Genomic DNA, 16601 nt, shown 5'->3' with positions numbered 1-16601 from the left:
TTGTGTCCCTTTCCTTGTTCTCTTGCTTACTTTTCGTCCCCAACCCTTCTCTCTCTATTCATCTTCATAAATATGAATCAGATAGGGAGGAAAAGGTTTTCCAATTTAAATCTACTATCTTTCGTTTCCAAAAATAAAGCAATCTTCCAGAAGCAAAGAATTTGCATCCCAATTCTGGAAAAAATGTTTTGCTTTAGAATTTTCATCTGTCAATAGTAAGTTTTGAAAATGCACATGTCAGTCATCAACTATCACTGAATATTTTTGATAAATCTCTGGTATTAAAAATACATAAACTGAATATAATTATGTTCTACAGAATTTCTACAATTGGTGCAACAAAACTTTCTTCTTGTAAAATTGATTAAGCAATACTACAAAAGCATACTTGATTTCATCCCCTAGTGAAAGTTTAATTAGATAGCCACCACACTTTCAACCTCTACACAAAACTGACATGCATTTATACAGGGTGTTTATAAAGTCTTTGTGCAATTTTAAAAACTGTGGATGTATACATGATAAAAGCAAATTGTTAGCAGCAGTGGGGAGGTGGTGGCGTAGTCGTATTGCCACTGGGCTTGTAATCCAGATAGCGAGGCCAATGCTCTGTGAACCTGGCTTTGAATCCCACCACAACAGATAGTGGAATTTGAATTCAATAAAAAGAAAATCTGGAATTAAAAGTCTAATGATAACCATGAAACAATTGTCAATTGTCGTAAAAAAAACCCATCTGGTTCACTAATGTCCTTTAGGGAAGGAAACCTGCCATCCTCACCTGGTCTGACCCACGTGACTCCAGATCTGCAGTGATGAAATGGTCTAGCAAGCCACTCAGTTGTATCAAACCACTAAAAAATCAATAAGAAGTCATGAAACCGAACGGACCACTGGCACCAGAAATGACAACGGCAAACCCAGCACTGTCGAACCTACAAAGTCCTCCTTACTAACATCTAGGGGCTTGGGCCAAAATTGGGAGAGCACACTCACAGAATCATACTTTACAGAAAATGTCCCAAACACCACCATCACCATCCCTGGGTATGCCTTGTCCCACCAGCAAAACAGACCCAGCAGAGGTGGCGGCAAAGTGGTATGCAGTTGAGAGGGAGTTGCCCTGGGGGTCCTCAACATTGACTGCTGCTGTGGCCCACAGGCAAGACTCCAGACCCCATGAAGTTTCATGGCATCAGGTCAAACATGGAAACCTCCTGCTAATTACCACGCACCGCCCTCCCTCAGCTGATGAATCAGTACTCCTCCATGTTGAACATCACTTGGAGGAAGCAGTGAGGGTGGCAACGACACAGAATATACTCGGGGTGGGGGACTTCAATGTCCACCACCAAGACTGGCTCAGTAGCACCACTACTGACCAAGCTGGCAGAGTCCTAAAGGGCATAGCTGTTAGCCTGGGTTTGCAGCAGGTGGTGAGGAAACCAATAAAAAGGGAAAAACATACTTGGCCTCATCCTCATCTGTCCATGACAGTATCGGTAGGAGAGGCCACCACACAGTCCTTGTGGAGACAAAGTCCCGTTTTCCCTAGTGTGTGGCACTACCGCCATGCTAAATGGGATCGATTTCGAGCAAATCTAAGAACTCAAGACTGGGCATCCATGAGACGCTGTGGGCCATCAACAGCAGCAGAATTGTACTCAGCTACAACCTGTAACCTCTGGTCCAGCATTACCCCAACTCTACCATTACCACCAAGCCAGGGGATCAATCCTGGTTCAATAAAGAGTGCAGGAGGGCATGTGAGGAGCAGCACCAGGCATACCTAAAAATGAGGTGTCAACCTGGTGAAGCTATAATACAGGAATGCTTGTGTGCCAAACAGCATAAGCAGCAAGTGATAGACGGAGCCAAGCGATTCCACAACCAACAGGTCAGATCCAAGCTCTGTAGTCCTGCCACATCCGTTCGTGAATGTGGTGGACAATTAAACATCTCACTGGAGGAAGCGGCTCCACAAATATCCCCATCCTCAACGATGGAGGAGCCCAGCGCATCAGTGCAAAAGATGAGGCTAAAGCATTTGCAACAATCTTTAGCCAGAAGAACCAAGTGAATGATCCATCTCGGCCTCCTCCAGAGGTCCCCAGCATCACAGCTGTCAGTCTTCAACCAATTCCATTCACTCGACATGATATCAAGAAATGGCTGAAGGCACTGGACACTGCAAAGGCTATGGGCCCTGACAATATTCCGACAATAGTGCTGAAGACTTGTGCTCCAGAACTTGCCGTGCCCCTAGCCAAGTTGTTCCAGTACAGCTACAACACTGGCATTTATCCAGCAATGTGGAAAATTGCCCAATTATATTCTGTACAAAAAAAAGCAGGGCAAATCCTACCCAGCCAATTACTGCTCCATCAGTCTACTCTCGATCATCAATGAAGTGATGGAAAGGGTCATCAACAGTGCTAAAAAGTGGCACTTGCTTAGTAATAACCTACTCACTGACACTCGGTTTGGGTTCCACCAGGGTCACTCGGCTTCTGACCTCATTACAGCTTTGGTTCAAACATGGACAAAAGAGCTGAACTCCTGAGGTGAGGTGAGAGTAACTACCCTTGACATCAAGGCAGCACCTGACAGTATGGCATCAAGGAGTCCAAGCAAAACTCGAGTCAATGAGAATCAGAGGGAAAACTCTCCACTAGTTGGAGTCCTACTTAGCACAAAAGATGATGGTTGAGGTCAATCATCTCAGTTTCAGGACATCACTGCAGGAGTTCCTCAGGGTAGTGTCCCAGATCCAACCATCTTTAGCTGCTTCATCAATGACCTACCTTCCATCATACGAAGTGGGGATGCTCGCTGATGATTGCACAATGTTCAGCACCATTTGTAACTCCTCAGATCCTGAAGCACTCTATGTCTAAATGAAACAAGACCTGGACAATATCAGGCTTGGGCTGACAAATGGCAAATAACATTCACGCCACACAAGTGCCAGGCATCAACATCTCCAACAAGAGAAAATCTAACCATCACCCTTTGATATTCAATGGCATTACCATTGCTGAATCCCCCACTACCATCTTAGGGGTTATCATTGACCAGAAGCTAAACTGGACTAGCCATATAAATACTGTGGCTACAAAGAGCAGGTCGGAAACTAGGAATCCTGCGGCGAATTACTCACCTCCTGACTCCCCAAAGCCTGTCCACCATCTACAAGGCACAAGTCAGGAGTGTGATGGAATACTCTTCACTTGCCTGGATGAGTGCAGCTCCCACAACACTCAAGAAGCTTGACACCATCCAGTACTAAGCAGGCCGCTTGACTGGCACCTCATCTACAAACATTCACCCCATCCATCACTGACAAAGTGGCAGCAGTGTGTACCATCTACATGATGCACTGCAGAAACTCACCAAGGGTCCTTAGGCAGCACCATCCAAACCCATGACCACTACCATCTAGAAGGACAACGGCAACAGATACATGGGAACACCACCACCTGGAAGTTCCACTCTAAGCCACTCACCATCCTGACTTGGAAAGATATCGCCATTCCTTCACTGTCGCTGGGTCAAAATCCTGTAATTCCCTCTCTAACAGCACTGAGTGTACCTGCACTACAGGAACTGCAGCAGTTTAAGAAGGCAGCTCACCACCACCTTTTCAAGGTCAATTAGGGATGGGCAAAAAATGCTGGCCTAGCCAATGACGCCCACATCTCGCAAATGAATTTTTAAAATGAAAGCATTCTTCTTCAAGTTTTTTTATTGACAATGTATTTAATGCTGTTAATGATGCTAATGTTAATGTTAATGGTAAAATAATGATAGTAGTTTGAAAAATCCAATATAAAGATGCACCACATAATATCACAGTTTTAATGCTGAAGCCTAGACATTTGAACTGTATTATGTTTAAATATCCTGGGATTCACTAACTAACATCATTATGTCAGCACCCTCATCATAACAACTACAGGTGGTTCAAGGTTCTCAGCACAACTAGTGGTGAACAATAAATCCAACCTTGGAAATGCTATATCCAGAAAACAAGGCATTTAACGATCACTGGTTGAAAACCTCTTTTATCTGGATCAGCACAGGTGTACTCAAGATCAGTCACAATGCACAAATGACTTTATTAACGGATGCTTCTGAGAGATGTGGGCTTGGCTACCACCCCACCCAAGCATGGAGCATGCTCTCTATCCTACAATACGGTGATGATATCAGAGTAAACTGATGATATTAGAGTAAATTGGTTGGAAGCATTTCATCAGCTGAGTATGGACCCAGCAGATAATGGTGTACAATGTCAATAAGCAGATCTAGACTACTGGCCTTTGGTTTTGGATCTGGAGGTAATAGTATATCTATATGATAGATCCACCATAAAACACCCTTGGATTTCAGTGAATTTATACAGTGAAAGGTAGATAATACCTTTTGGAAACAAATTCAGACATAAATTAAACTTCATTGAACCGATAAAGAAAACTCATTCCAGCATTGCTACAGCAACCGTAGTTCAACTGTACTCTCACATAGCATATGGATAAATGTATACCCTTGAACACTTCAGATAGGTAAATTGGTGGCATAAGAGTCCGTCATTGAGGAGGCTGCATGCAACAGACTAAAAACAATGGGCTGGTGACTACAGTAGGGGTTGACCAAAGTGGGTCAGATCAAGTTAGAGTGCAAGTCAAAATGACTTCAGTGGAAAATCACACCAGAACTCTGCATTCATAAGTGGCAACCTTTCCTGATGAGAGTGTAAACAGTAGCAAGCTACACCGACAATAAAGCACACACCGCAAAATAGTTGTAAATACAGACCCTATGAACACCAGGCAATTAATTCAACAAAATTCATCATCACTGGTGCATTCTCCATGGCAACGCCTCTACCAATCAATCAGCACTCTCTTCACATACAGTATATATTGTCTTCCCCCTATATTGGTTGAAGTGTCCTGAAGCGTGCAAGATGAAAAGCTTCAACATAAAACTTGTATTTTACATAGCACCTTTAACAAGAATAAAACATCCCAAGACATTTCACAGGGGTATTATAAAATAAGACACCAAGCCACATCAGGCAATATTAGAGCAGATGACCAAAAGCTTTGTCAAAGAACTAGGTTTCAGAGAAGGTCTTAAAACAGAGACAGAGAGAGAGAAAAAAAGAGAGACAGACAGACAGACAGAGAAGTTTAGGGAGAGAATTCCAGGGGTCAAAGGCCTAGCCAGCACAGCCCCCAATGGTGGAACGATTACAAGAGGCAAGAATCAGAACAGCGTAGATATCTTTTGAGGGTTGCAGGGCTGGAGGAGATTACAGGGATAAGGAGGTATAAAGCCATGAAAAAGCAATCTGAAAACAAGGATGAGAATTTTCAAGTTCCTTAAAGGGGGCATTCCCTGCTTATTCTCCCTTTTCTCCTGATCAGATAACAACAAATATCTGCTTTCAACTGCATTTTATTTACCACCTGATAAACTGAAAAACTACAATGTTATGAAAAATTGTTTGGAATTAGCCATAATTGTATTAGTTCAATGGCTGGTTTTTGTGCCATTAACTTTACATTACTGTCGGTGTTTTTTAATAAAATCACATTTTTCCTATAGATCTTTCTATTTGTATCCATTATTTTATCGCCAAGTTCCAAGTTTGACATTTCATACAAAAATTTCATCCACACCAACATTTGACCTTCATTGTCTTGTCTCACTTGTTAGATGCAGGTGTTTCCAGATCCTACTAAAGGGACACACTGTAATCATAATCTGCATTACTAGTCACTGCACAAGGCAGCTGATCTTATTCCTAAAGCCTTCATTCTTGAATGTTTCGATGTTGTTACTTTTTATGCATTTTTTTGATCAGGTAAAAGCAACTGATGTTATATGGACATTATCTTCTACTTTAAGATGGAATGAAATTATTTGTTTTAAAGAGCTGAAATAGAATTAGTAAAAACTGCTGGTTTGTATCTCAGTTATCATTTTCATAAAATAAAACGATTCATCATTCCCCCCACCTGGCCAAATATTCAGACAAAAATGTTTCATGGTTTCGGACTCTTGGGCAAATCAGGAGGTATGGAGATCAGACGGAAAGTTGGAGTTGAGGTTAAAGATCAGCCACGATCTTACTGAATGGCACAGCAGGCTTGAAGGACTGTATTACCTACTCCAGATTTCATTTATGTTCTACATTTTTCAAATTTTTGTAACACAGCAATTCTGCATTATCTTGAAACTGCCAAAGAAATGCAGTAGTCAATGGTCACCAGAAAAGCTGTGTAAATAAGGCCACTGTTAAGCATGCGCCCTCTTAACCCTATATCTTTAAATTATTTCATTGTAAGCAGAGAATAAAGTCATCAATTCTTCACATCAGCCACTGCCTCAGTGTATTAGGTTTTAATTGCTCAATGAAGCATGATTGAGAAGTTTTTTGTGGTACTGCAACCCATTACTGTAATGTTCTTTTGATATACCACAACCTTTGATATAGCACAATTTAGACAGGGAAATTGTACACCACTTATAATACTGACAACTCTTGCATTTTATTTAAGTATCGTAGAAAAAACTAGTGTGCTAATGCACTAAGCATGCAAATTACACCTCAGAGTATCCTCATTTCAATTACAATAGGCAACATGATAGGGTCTATATCAAGTACTGTACATGAAAACCAATATCAGGGATATAATCTGCTGAGAAGATAATGTGTATTTATCGCAAATCTCCTCTATACAACTGTAAATTTAATAAACTAAAAAGGTTGAACACAAATTGGTAGGGTGCCAGACTCCTAGCCAGAAGGTTGCAAGTTTGAGTTCAACAACTTGCCTGTCAAACAAATCTATTTGCCTCATTTGGGTGAGGTTCATTTATTTTCAGCCAGGCTGGTATATGAATTTCCATATTTAAAAAAAAGCACAGTATTTCAAGTTCCACTTGAATTTGACTTCCCAGTTACAGCATTTGTTGTAACCTAACTTAGAAGACAAGTGAAAAGGTGCAATTGAATGGACAGGGAGCGATAATGACCTGGAACTCGCTGCCCACAAAGGTGGTGAAAGCAGAAATGATCAATAATTTCATAAGGAAACTGGGTGGGCAATTGAGGGAAATAAGCTTGCAGGGTTACAGGGAAAGAGCAAGAGAATGAGACTGACTGGATTGCTGTACGGAGAGTTGGAATAGGTTTGATTGAGCCAGATGGCCTCCATCTGTGCTATAAATGATCATGAGTTATGAAATGGGCAGTATCTGAAGAGTTTACTCTATTGAAAGACCACCACATAATACTTTGAACTTTAGTATTATTTAAAAACTTAATTCCCAAAAGGCTGATGAATATTATGTACGAATTCCACTACATAATCTGATTATGTGGCCCATATTGAGTTTGTTCACTTTACAAGTGGTGATTATTTAAATACGAGTAGCATAAACCTAAATTAACAGAATCTGTCTCTAGCTTGCCTCAAAATATTAAAAATAGTTGAGATCTTTGGTCAGCAAGTTACTTAATGAGCCCTGTTTTAAATTCTACGCAAGTGGGCTGGTTTGAACGAATTAAAATCTCACCCATTATTTCTGTCTTGGTGTCACACCCCCATCTTTGGTCTTCCATTTTGGACCTTTATATGGATCATTTTTAAATAGACAATCCTTTTAAATCATTAGTTTGCTCTTCCCATTCATTAACCACTTTGGTGTGTTCCCTACATTCCAACAGTGGCTACACTTTAGAAGGCATTTCATTGGCTATAAAGCATTTTGAGATGTCTGGTGGTCATGAAGGGGCTGTATAAATGGAAGTCTTATCTTTCTTTCTAAAAATTAGTTGTTTAAACAAACCAGCAATCTTGAAATTCTTCTCGAACAGTGCTGTCGGCTGAATTGAATTGGGCGCTGGGGGCAATCTGAGTGTTTGATTGATAAATAATAAAAATGGTCAACAACCACTCAACCGTTCTGAACTAAATTTAGGCCATTTCCAGTTAAAGTGCTCTTGAAATTCGGGGCCATTAAGGGCATACTAACACCATGATTGGAGCCTTGGCATAACGCATGTTCATTTTGCGCTGATACAGCAGTTAAAGTGCAAATAAAGCCTGAGTTTGGAGTCATGCTAGACCTAGAAAAGGAACCCTTGATCCAATTTGTACAATACAAGCTTAAAACCAGCTCAAAGCTGCAACTACTTTGTACCAATGCTAAACCAGCCATCAGAACATAAGAAATAGGAGGCGGCGGCTATTTGGCCCCTTAAGCCTACCCTACCATTCATAAGAACAACTCTACTTTCCTGCCTGCCCCATTAATCCTCAACTCCGTTGCAGATCAAATTATCTCATGCATCTCAAATATCATTCTTTGGTTTGGAATGATTGAGGACAGTTTAAATCAGGTAATACCAAAAATAGTTCTGACTGCAATGAAATTACATAAGCAGGCTGAGGCACAAATTGACAATACAAGTTACAATAGGTTGTAGATTAGGATTTACATTGCAGTTTTAACTTGTGTAATTAATAATTGACCACTGAAGATTCCACTAGTTTTTAAATGCGCGATGGGAAATAGGTCAGCATATTAGATACATATGTGCTAATTATAAATGAAAGTACAAAGGTTAATAGGCATTTCATTAATGAGAGAAGCTGGTTAATGAGACAGCCTTCTCAAATTTATTTATATGTTCTAATGGTGCACAAACCTGTGGGGATCATTTGAAAAAAAGACAACTTTACAGAGGTACAGCCCTTTGGGTGTGGCAATGATGAAGGGGGACATAGTCCCATCAATTTTCTCTGGCACTCCGGGAATTGCCTATTTCCTCCCCCCCACAAAGTTTTCATATTGGATTTATGTCTGATTTTTTTTTGGTTGTCCCAATTCTTGGGTAGCATTAAATTACTGGGATAGCAGATTTACAGTTTAAAAAAAAACAGTACTTTTACGTCATTAACCAGGATGTCAAATTCAATAGATCTTTATGTCAGATAAAATTTATCAAACATAAAGCATCATTCTGGGATTTGTTAGATGTGCATGCAAGTACTGGTGGGGTGGGGGGGGATGTAATTTTCCAACTTTGTGTCACTGCTGAGCCTTTCCACCAACAGCGCAGTCAGGATTAACTCCAGGGGTTAAACAGCTCTAATTATTTTGCAACACGTGCCTTCATTTACTCCTGAATGCCTCCTGGCAGCATCAACATATATTACTCAGCAAAATCCAAAATAAAATCTGCAAACTGGCAGTCACCATCGAAATTTCCCTTTATTTTCTAACTTTGTTACTGGCAGCAGCTCCACAATTGCCATATACATGAGACAGAAGTGCCTGTCTGCACTCCGTGTCACTTCTAAAGCTGGCTCTCTTGTGTTACCAGCTTTTCCTATATCATAGGTAGCACAAATTCATACATTTAATCTACAGCATTTCTGATTTCGAAAATGATACAAGCCATAGAAGTTTTGCTGTCAATTTCTTATCCAATTATTTTCCTATTGGAACAGTTTTGTTGTGCAGTCAATAAAACTAATGTTTCCCAAATAAAATGCAAATAAACAAAGGCCTCTTCACCACCCAAGTGCTACATTCTACATCTTCATGGGATCTGCGAGTTCAGAACTCCAGGGCCATTTCTAGAGTCAATCCACGAGAAACCCACAGGCAAGGTTTCCATAAAGCCAGAATGACCTGCAACAGAGCCATGCACTAGAACATATTTTCATCAGCCAGAATTTCTGACACCCAGCCTACCTTCTCCAGGCCATCCACCTGAATTTCATATTGCTCAAATTAGATGTTTAGTAGTCTCTCATCAAGATATGACAATTTTACAAACTTAAGATTTAGAATTACAGTGCTTCTCAAGTTAAAACGTTTTGAGCATTGCACAGGTATAGCTAAAATATTAAAATGCAAAATGTGATGAAAATCAAGCAGTGTAATTGGCTGCTGCGGATCATTTGTTAACTTGATTCAATTTACAAGAGTACAGGCAAATTACCCACTGAATATGTAAGGCTTGTAAATGCAAAATAAAGCTGATGCAGCCAAACTGACAAAAACACACTTCTTGAGTTTTTGCACTAACAACTTACAGTTATATTGTATCTTAACAGAGGAGTGAGATCTCACAGAAATTGACAGAACTAAAGCAGGAGGCATTGGGGCAGGTGAGAACCAAAATGATCAACGTGTATTTATATAGCTCCACTAACGTAGTAAACATTCCAAGGAGGTTCACAGGTGTATTATTGAACAAAATCTAACTGCGAGCCATATAGAGAGATAGTAGGGCAGATGATGAAAAGCTTGATCAAAGGTTTTAAGGGGTGTCTTAAAGAAGAGAATGGGGTGGGGGAAGTTGAGCAGTGGAGAGAGGGGAGAGGGAATTTCAGTTTAGTCCCGAGGCAGCTTCTGCATCATGCACTGACAAAGATTGGTTCCTAAAGCACAATCGTTTCTGCAGAATTGCAACTGGTCAGTAAAAATGTTAACTGTGAATTTTCAAAACTACACTTCTATATTACTTTATACAGATTGGTATTTTACCAGGTTTCAGCACAACAAAAAAGGTACAAAATAATTGTTTGAAGGCACATAGGCCACCTCATTGACCAGAATAATCCATGCATTAGGTCTGCTCCTTCACTTCATATGGAAATAACATTCGATGGTACTATTTCCATATGGATAAAGTGTTTTTGATAACTAGATAGATGAAAACCTCATGACAGAGAAATCAATCCATGTTGAGGCCCCTAGAGTACAGATCTATATGTACGAAGTATTGCTAATTTCACAAGCTTTAATGGAATTCCAACTGCGTTAGTGAAAAAACACTGACTGTGCATAATACCATATAATCGAAAAACAATGAATTGTTGTTGATGTTGCTGCTGAGTGCAATGAAGGACCTTTTCAGAATACCTTACTGTTCAGAACAGAACGAAGAATGAAAAGAGTTCTCTTAAGGTTGTGACATAAACAGACAATAAAAGGTCACAAGTTAACTGAATAGTGTTTTGACAAATTTGTCTTCAGGTATAAGTATGGAAATAACATTCCCACTGATCTATCAAGTAGTACACTTCTCTTTCAATAGACTGGACGAAAAAGTTAGCTAAAGAATATGTTCCTCAGTCACATGCAATCTACAAATGGAAATAAATGTTTCTTCTTACTGCAGACGTTTACAGAGTCACAGGTAAAATGTATTCCATCAGATTCAGCCAAGTGCCTACTGGAGGGATCCCACAATATGGGCAAAGAACATATGGATCAATTAATTAAATCAATTAATGCACTTCCAACATCAGGGGCATAAATGGTATATTTTGTTCTAGCAATCATCATAAATATTATACTGATGTTTTGTCAGTCTTTTTTCTTCTGATAAAAACCAGCACCTAAAAAAATCAGACTAGAATTTCAATTACTGAATGCAGTGCAATGTACAAGGTATAATTTCCTATCACAAATGTCTGGCATTCCTCGAGTCAGGAACTTGTGGCTGCAGTAAGGTTTCTCATCACCCCCAAAAGAATCACACACCACAGTCACTTTACTTCATAGACCCACATAAACAAATAAGCAGTATTGATAAGCTACATCCTAGGTAAGCATATTGCAATCTCCCAAAAAGTATTGCATCTTTAACTCATCTATAGAAACGTTAGCTTTTCTATGAGTGACAAACTTGAGAGATTAGACTAAATTCAAACAAAGAAAGCAGTTTTATGGAAAAAAATGCCTTGACTTTGAGATTCGAATTTTCTCTCAATATAATGGCAACATTAAAAGGCTTTTTAACACTAGTGAAAAGAGTAGAAACTGAAATTCTGAAATAACCATACTGCGTGTTTGCCCCCTAATCTTCACTAAATAAACCTGGATTGGTCGTTTGAGTGGCTAATATAGCTACAATCTGTGCTTTAATATAATTGGCTTGAAAATTAAAAAGCAAAAAGCGCAATTCTGCAAAATAATCACATGACTCCTTGATTAATATGCTAGTTTTAAACTTTACACCAGATTACTATCAAGGTTTGAAAAATTAATGTTTTTATTGGCACACCCTATAAAGTTTCCTTGTGTGCCAACATTTGATTAATGCATAATTTGAATTAAAAAGGTTGCTTTTACTACTGAAAGACCTTTTAGTAGAGAACAGCTTCAAGCGATTTGGAAGGTTGAATATATTTTTTGACATAAAATAAACTGGAAGATTCAACAAACTCCTGATTCTTATTCAGAGCAATGGAAACTGACATGTTAAATATGGAATGATGCAGGTGTGACTTACGCAAGCACAGCACAGTAGTAGTACAATTCTGACACTACTAGAAGCATTGATTTAGCTGTCTAATGGAGACATTCAGATCCTAGGATTATTCTGTCCCAAGGAATTCACCATCTTCAACATGATCTCTGAATTAGGTAATACAAGGAACAGGAGTTAACCCTCAACACTTGCCGGTGCAATCCTTATTAATTAATAAGCTGGTCATAGCCCAAGTTCACTTGTTAGATGACAAGAGATCTAGCAACTGATGACATCAAGATTCGTTGGAACTGAAATTCCTGCAATGGTCAAACAGCCGACCTGACATTACTATCTTTGGAAAATACAGGAGGGAAAAATAGTGTATTGTCCCAATTAGCGCATGCTTTACTGATTTGTAGTTTCCCCATTGAATCTGGTTGGAAGTTTTTTTTCCTTTCGTTTTTCCGATGAGGAAAAGATCTACTTCGTGGTTCACCATTGATTACTTTAACTGATTATCCAGTCATATTACAAATTCATTTGCAGGTCATTACAGGATCCATAACTTAGGAAGTCAGGATTGGCCTCAAAGGAAGTGCCCTTCACTGATTTTGAATAGTCCAAATATCAGTTCTATTATTGCATGAATTTGAAGGAAGCTAGTGATCGGGGGATTTTGTATGTCTTGACAAATTTGATATCACAAAGTCACTAAGAATTCTGATATAATGAACAACTTTAATAAACAATGCATGTGTGCTTTAAGTTGTTTTCTTAAACTGGCTTTATTTCATACTTTCCCACAGGGCACACCAATATTTCAGCCAAGTAGTCATTCTCCATATCTAAACCCAGGCAGCATCAGCAGGTTATCTGTCCAATAAAGGAATTTTATTTGCACCCAATCCTGACTTCACACCATGTACGTGACTTTGGTTCAGCAAGGCACACTGGATAGCAATTAGCAAGAGAGAAACAAATTTTCCCTTTCCTAACCCATGATACTAGAGTACTCCTACAAATACCACAACTGAGAACAGCAGACTCAGGAAATAAAGGGAGGTCCTCTGTATTACGTATACTGGATACGCTCAGTAAATCCAAAAGGCAAGTTGATTTATTTTAATATAATTTACAATCGTTCAAATGGGAAATGTTAAGAGTTTGGTCTATATTATTCCAAAGGTTAACAGATCCACAGATCACATCTAATACTGCAATTTAGCCTCCAAGATTGAGCACAGGCTCCACAAGGAATACCATTTGGAATAGATTTCCAAATTTCTGAAACGTGCAGATCTCATCTGTTATAAGTTAACAGTACTACTATGACAACTATTTTATCAATAGCTATAGCGTATCTTACAAAACCAAACCCAATAGTATAATTTCATGTTAAAGCATGACAAAAAGAATTATTTAATATATTAAACCACATTCTTAATTAATGTGTCAATGTGCTTCAAGAAAGCGGTAAAACATGGGTTGATCTCTACATTTCACCAAAAACGGTAATTCACAATTAAACTGAGCTGCATGGTGGAGGGGAGGCAAGGCATGGCATTTCCCAGATCAAAATTAAGTGACAAGTCAACCCAGTGTTCTCATGTCTCTAAGCTGTTGTACAAAGCAATTTTTGCAGGAGGCACAGATTCTTTGCCTGCAAAGTTCATGATGAGCAGGTTGGCAGGACATGATGATTTGGAGATGTTTGGGGGGGAGGGTGGGCGGGGTAGGTGGGATAGAAGAAAATGTAAAAATAAGCCATAGGCAGAGTATCACGTATTCAGATCTGGTTAGGGACCAATAACACTTTGTTTAAAGTAGATGAAGTTTGAGATTCAGGACATTTACTAAGTGAATAAAGCCACAAGATTCCACAGGTTTTGAACAAACAAAAATAAACTTTACTATACAAATTTAGAAAGATAAAACAATTTACAATATCTATCTTATGCTCAGTTAAGTGTGAGGTACATGTGAATAAGCAGACAAACGATGGTTGGACACACACACGACACAATAGATGACAATCAAACCAGATTCCATGGATTTCTCAACAACTCACCCAGACATCTGCTGCATTGTGAGCCAAACAATCTCAGCGTTGTCTTTCTCACGAGGGTTTCCAATCTTCACCTTTGAAGATTTCACCTTGGAATTCCCTCCAAAAGTCACTCCCACTTGGACGGCTTTAACAACTGCCCATCTCACAGGGTTTCAATCTCGCTTTCCAAGATTCCTTTTCTCCCGGAACTCCAAGTACATTCAAGCTTCACCTTCCAAGCACAATTTCAGATCTTCGGCCATGCTAAGCAGAACACCATCACTCCAAAAGGGTACCAGCCCACAGCACAGGGTCACCAACCTTCAGCTGCCTTCTTGCATCTTTAGGGTCTCTCTCATGCCCCCTTCACTTAAAGTCTGCTCCCTGCAGCTCTTTAAGTTGGAGCCTATTTCTCTGCTCCTCTCTTTTAGCTCGAGACCCATTCCTGTCCCGGCTTTTATCCCTTACTTAGAATTTCCATTTGGGACCTCTCCCTGTCCCCCTCCCTGGGACACAGTCAGCAACGGCAATCCACACAAGGTCACCTGATCTGGGTTTTTGCACCATTCTTCTTCCTCTCTTCTGTGCAGGCACGCAGGACCAGTCCTCTGCCTGAAGAATGTTAAAAAAAAACTGCACATGTGCGGCCAGTTCCCGGCCAGCGCATTTGTGGAAGGACCAAGAACTGTCAGAAATCTGAGCTGCCCACCTCCGAACTTCAAACTAAGCATAAGTTTCATCACAAGTGGCAAACCCAAACATGTTTATTAATTAGAAGGAGGAACCAACAGATTTCTCCTTCTGCTGACTGTCACAGTTCAAATATTTTAATGAACATGTTTAATATCAACAGCAGATAGGAATTGGTTCGGGAATTCCCCAGAGAGGGACAGTCCAAATTGAGCATGGAAATATTAAAGCAACATATGTATTTGAATACAATGCACTCAGGGAGAACAGAATTTTTCATAAGGAATCAAGCTTAAAAATGAATAGTAATGCAATGCCAAAACTCTTGAAATTGAAAATGCAAAATTCTGTAGAGACAGGAGTTCTGCCAAATGTGGGCAGAAGATTCATATTTTGTGTCTACACCCAAACAATATTAAGTTCTCTTCTCTGATGCAACAAACATATCTTGTTCTTTCCAACTTAAACATAAATTCATAATACACAGAAAAAAAATCTTTTAATGGCTGTCAGTCTGGTTTTTTCACTAAATATGAAAAGGAGTGGCAAATTAATTTATTTAGACTAGAAACAAACATCCAAAAAAAATTCAAGACAGCTATTCACTGGATTCTATGGATGACAAATACGCCCATGCCAAGTACAACTGTCACTTATTTCCTTGTTGCTGATTCAGGGATACTTCAGAAGCGAGGAATCCCAGTATGGAACAACTGCACAGCAACCCTTTTTTTATTATGCTCAACGTGGAGGATGCAATACACTTTAGGATTTTTGGCACCTTTGTTACGATCCCCATAGAGGCCAATAACTTTTCAGAAGATATCTGAATCTCCAGTGACTGATTGGAGGGATCACACAACAAGATCTCACGTTTTAATGGAATAAACAAACTAAAAGCAACATTGTCTAAACACTATTATATAGGCAACTAACATCTAAGGCAAAGAAAAGATTCCCCCATTTTAAACAACTGAAAATCAAGCTCCAGGGTTACTCTTTACTCTGTCCTTTAAGTGGACACTTAATTCACCAGGAACCAGTGCAAAGCTATTCTCAGCTCTGAACAGCTTTTTCCTTTTACAGCTGGATAACTTCTAATCTCCAAGCTGGTTTCTGCAGTGAGGGTTATCCTGGACATTATTCCCTCTAGCCAAAGCTAGGCAAATCTTCCAGCCCTGTTTAAATCCTCACAAACATGGTCTCTCCAATCAGAGTGCGGGTCCCCACAGCATTCTGAGTGGTGAATAATAGAGACTGGTTGCCTCCATTCTCTGCGCTCTCTTTCACAGATTTATTTTGACCTGTTTAAGTTCAGGGATTTCTTATGAAAACTTACAACACAATCCTACAATGGCTTCCTATGGATTCTTACCCTCTCAAAGCCCATCTGATAGCAACGCGAATCATGTAGGCCATGTAGAAATGCTAATTAGCTATCCTCTACTCCATTCTATCTTGAAATTAAATAGGCAGTTTAAAGTATAACCATTTACAAAACCTGATATTCCTAAAACCACCCTATAAGACTTGGAGACTAACAGCCTACCCAGAGTCATCACAGATGCCCTTGCA

General features: G+C 39.5%; 1 protein-coding gene across 3 annotated transcripts in view; it reads right to left on the bottom strand.

Annotated features, from left to right (window-relative positions):
* Positions 1-16601, bottom strand: part of atp9b (ATPase phospholipid transporting 9B) — a 272096-nt gene that overhangs the window by 213311 nt on the left and 42184 nt on the right. The gene's annotated exons all lie outside the window — the stretch shown is intronic.

Source organism: Cetorhinus maximus, chromosome 4 (genome assembly GCF_964194155.1).
Source record: "Cetorhinus maximus chromosome 4, sCetMax3.hap1.1, whole genome shotgun sequence".
Lineage (NCBI taxonomy): Eukaryota > Metazoa > Chordata > Chondrichthyes > Lamniformes > Cetorhinidae > Cetorhinus > Cetorhinus maximus.
This window is presented reverse-complemented; position numbering and strand designations above follow the sequence as displayed.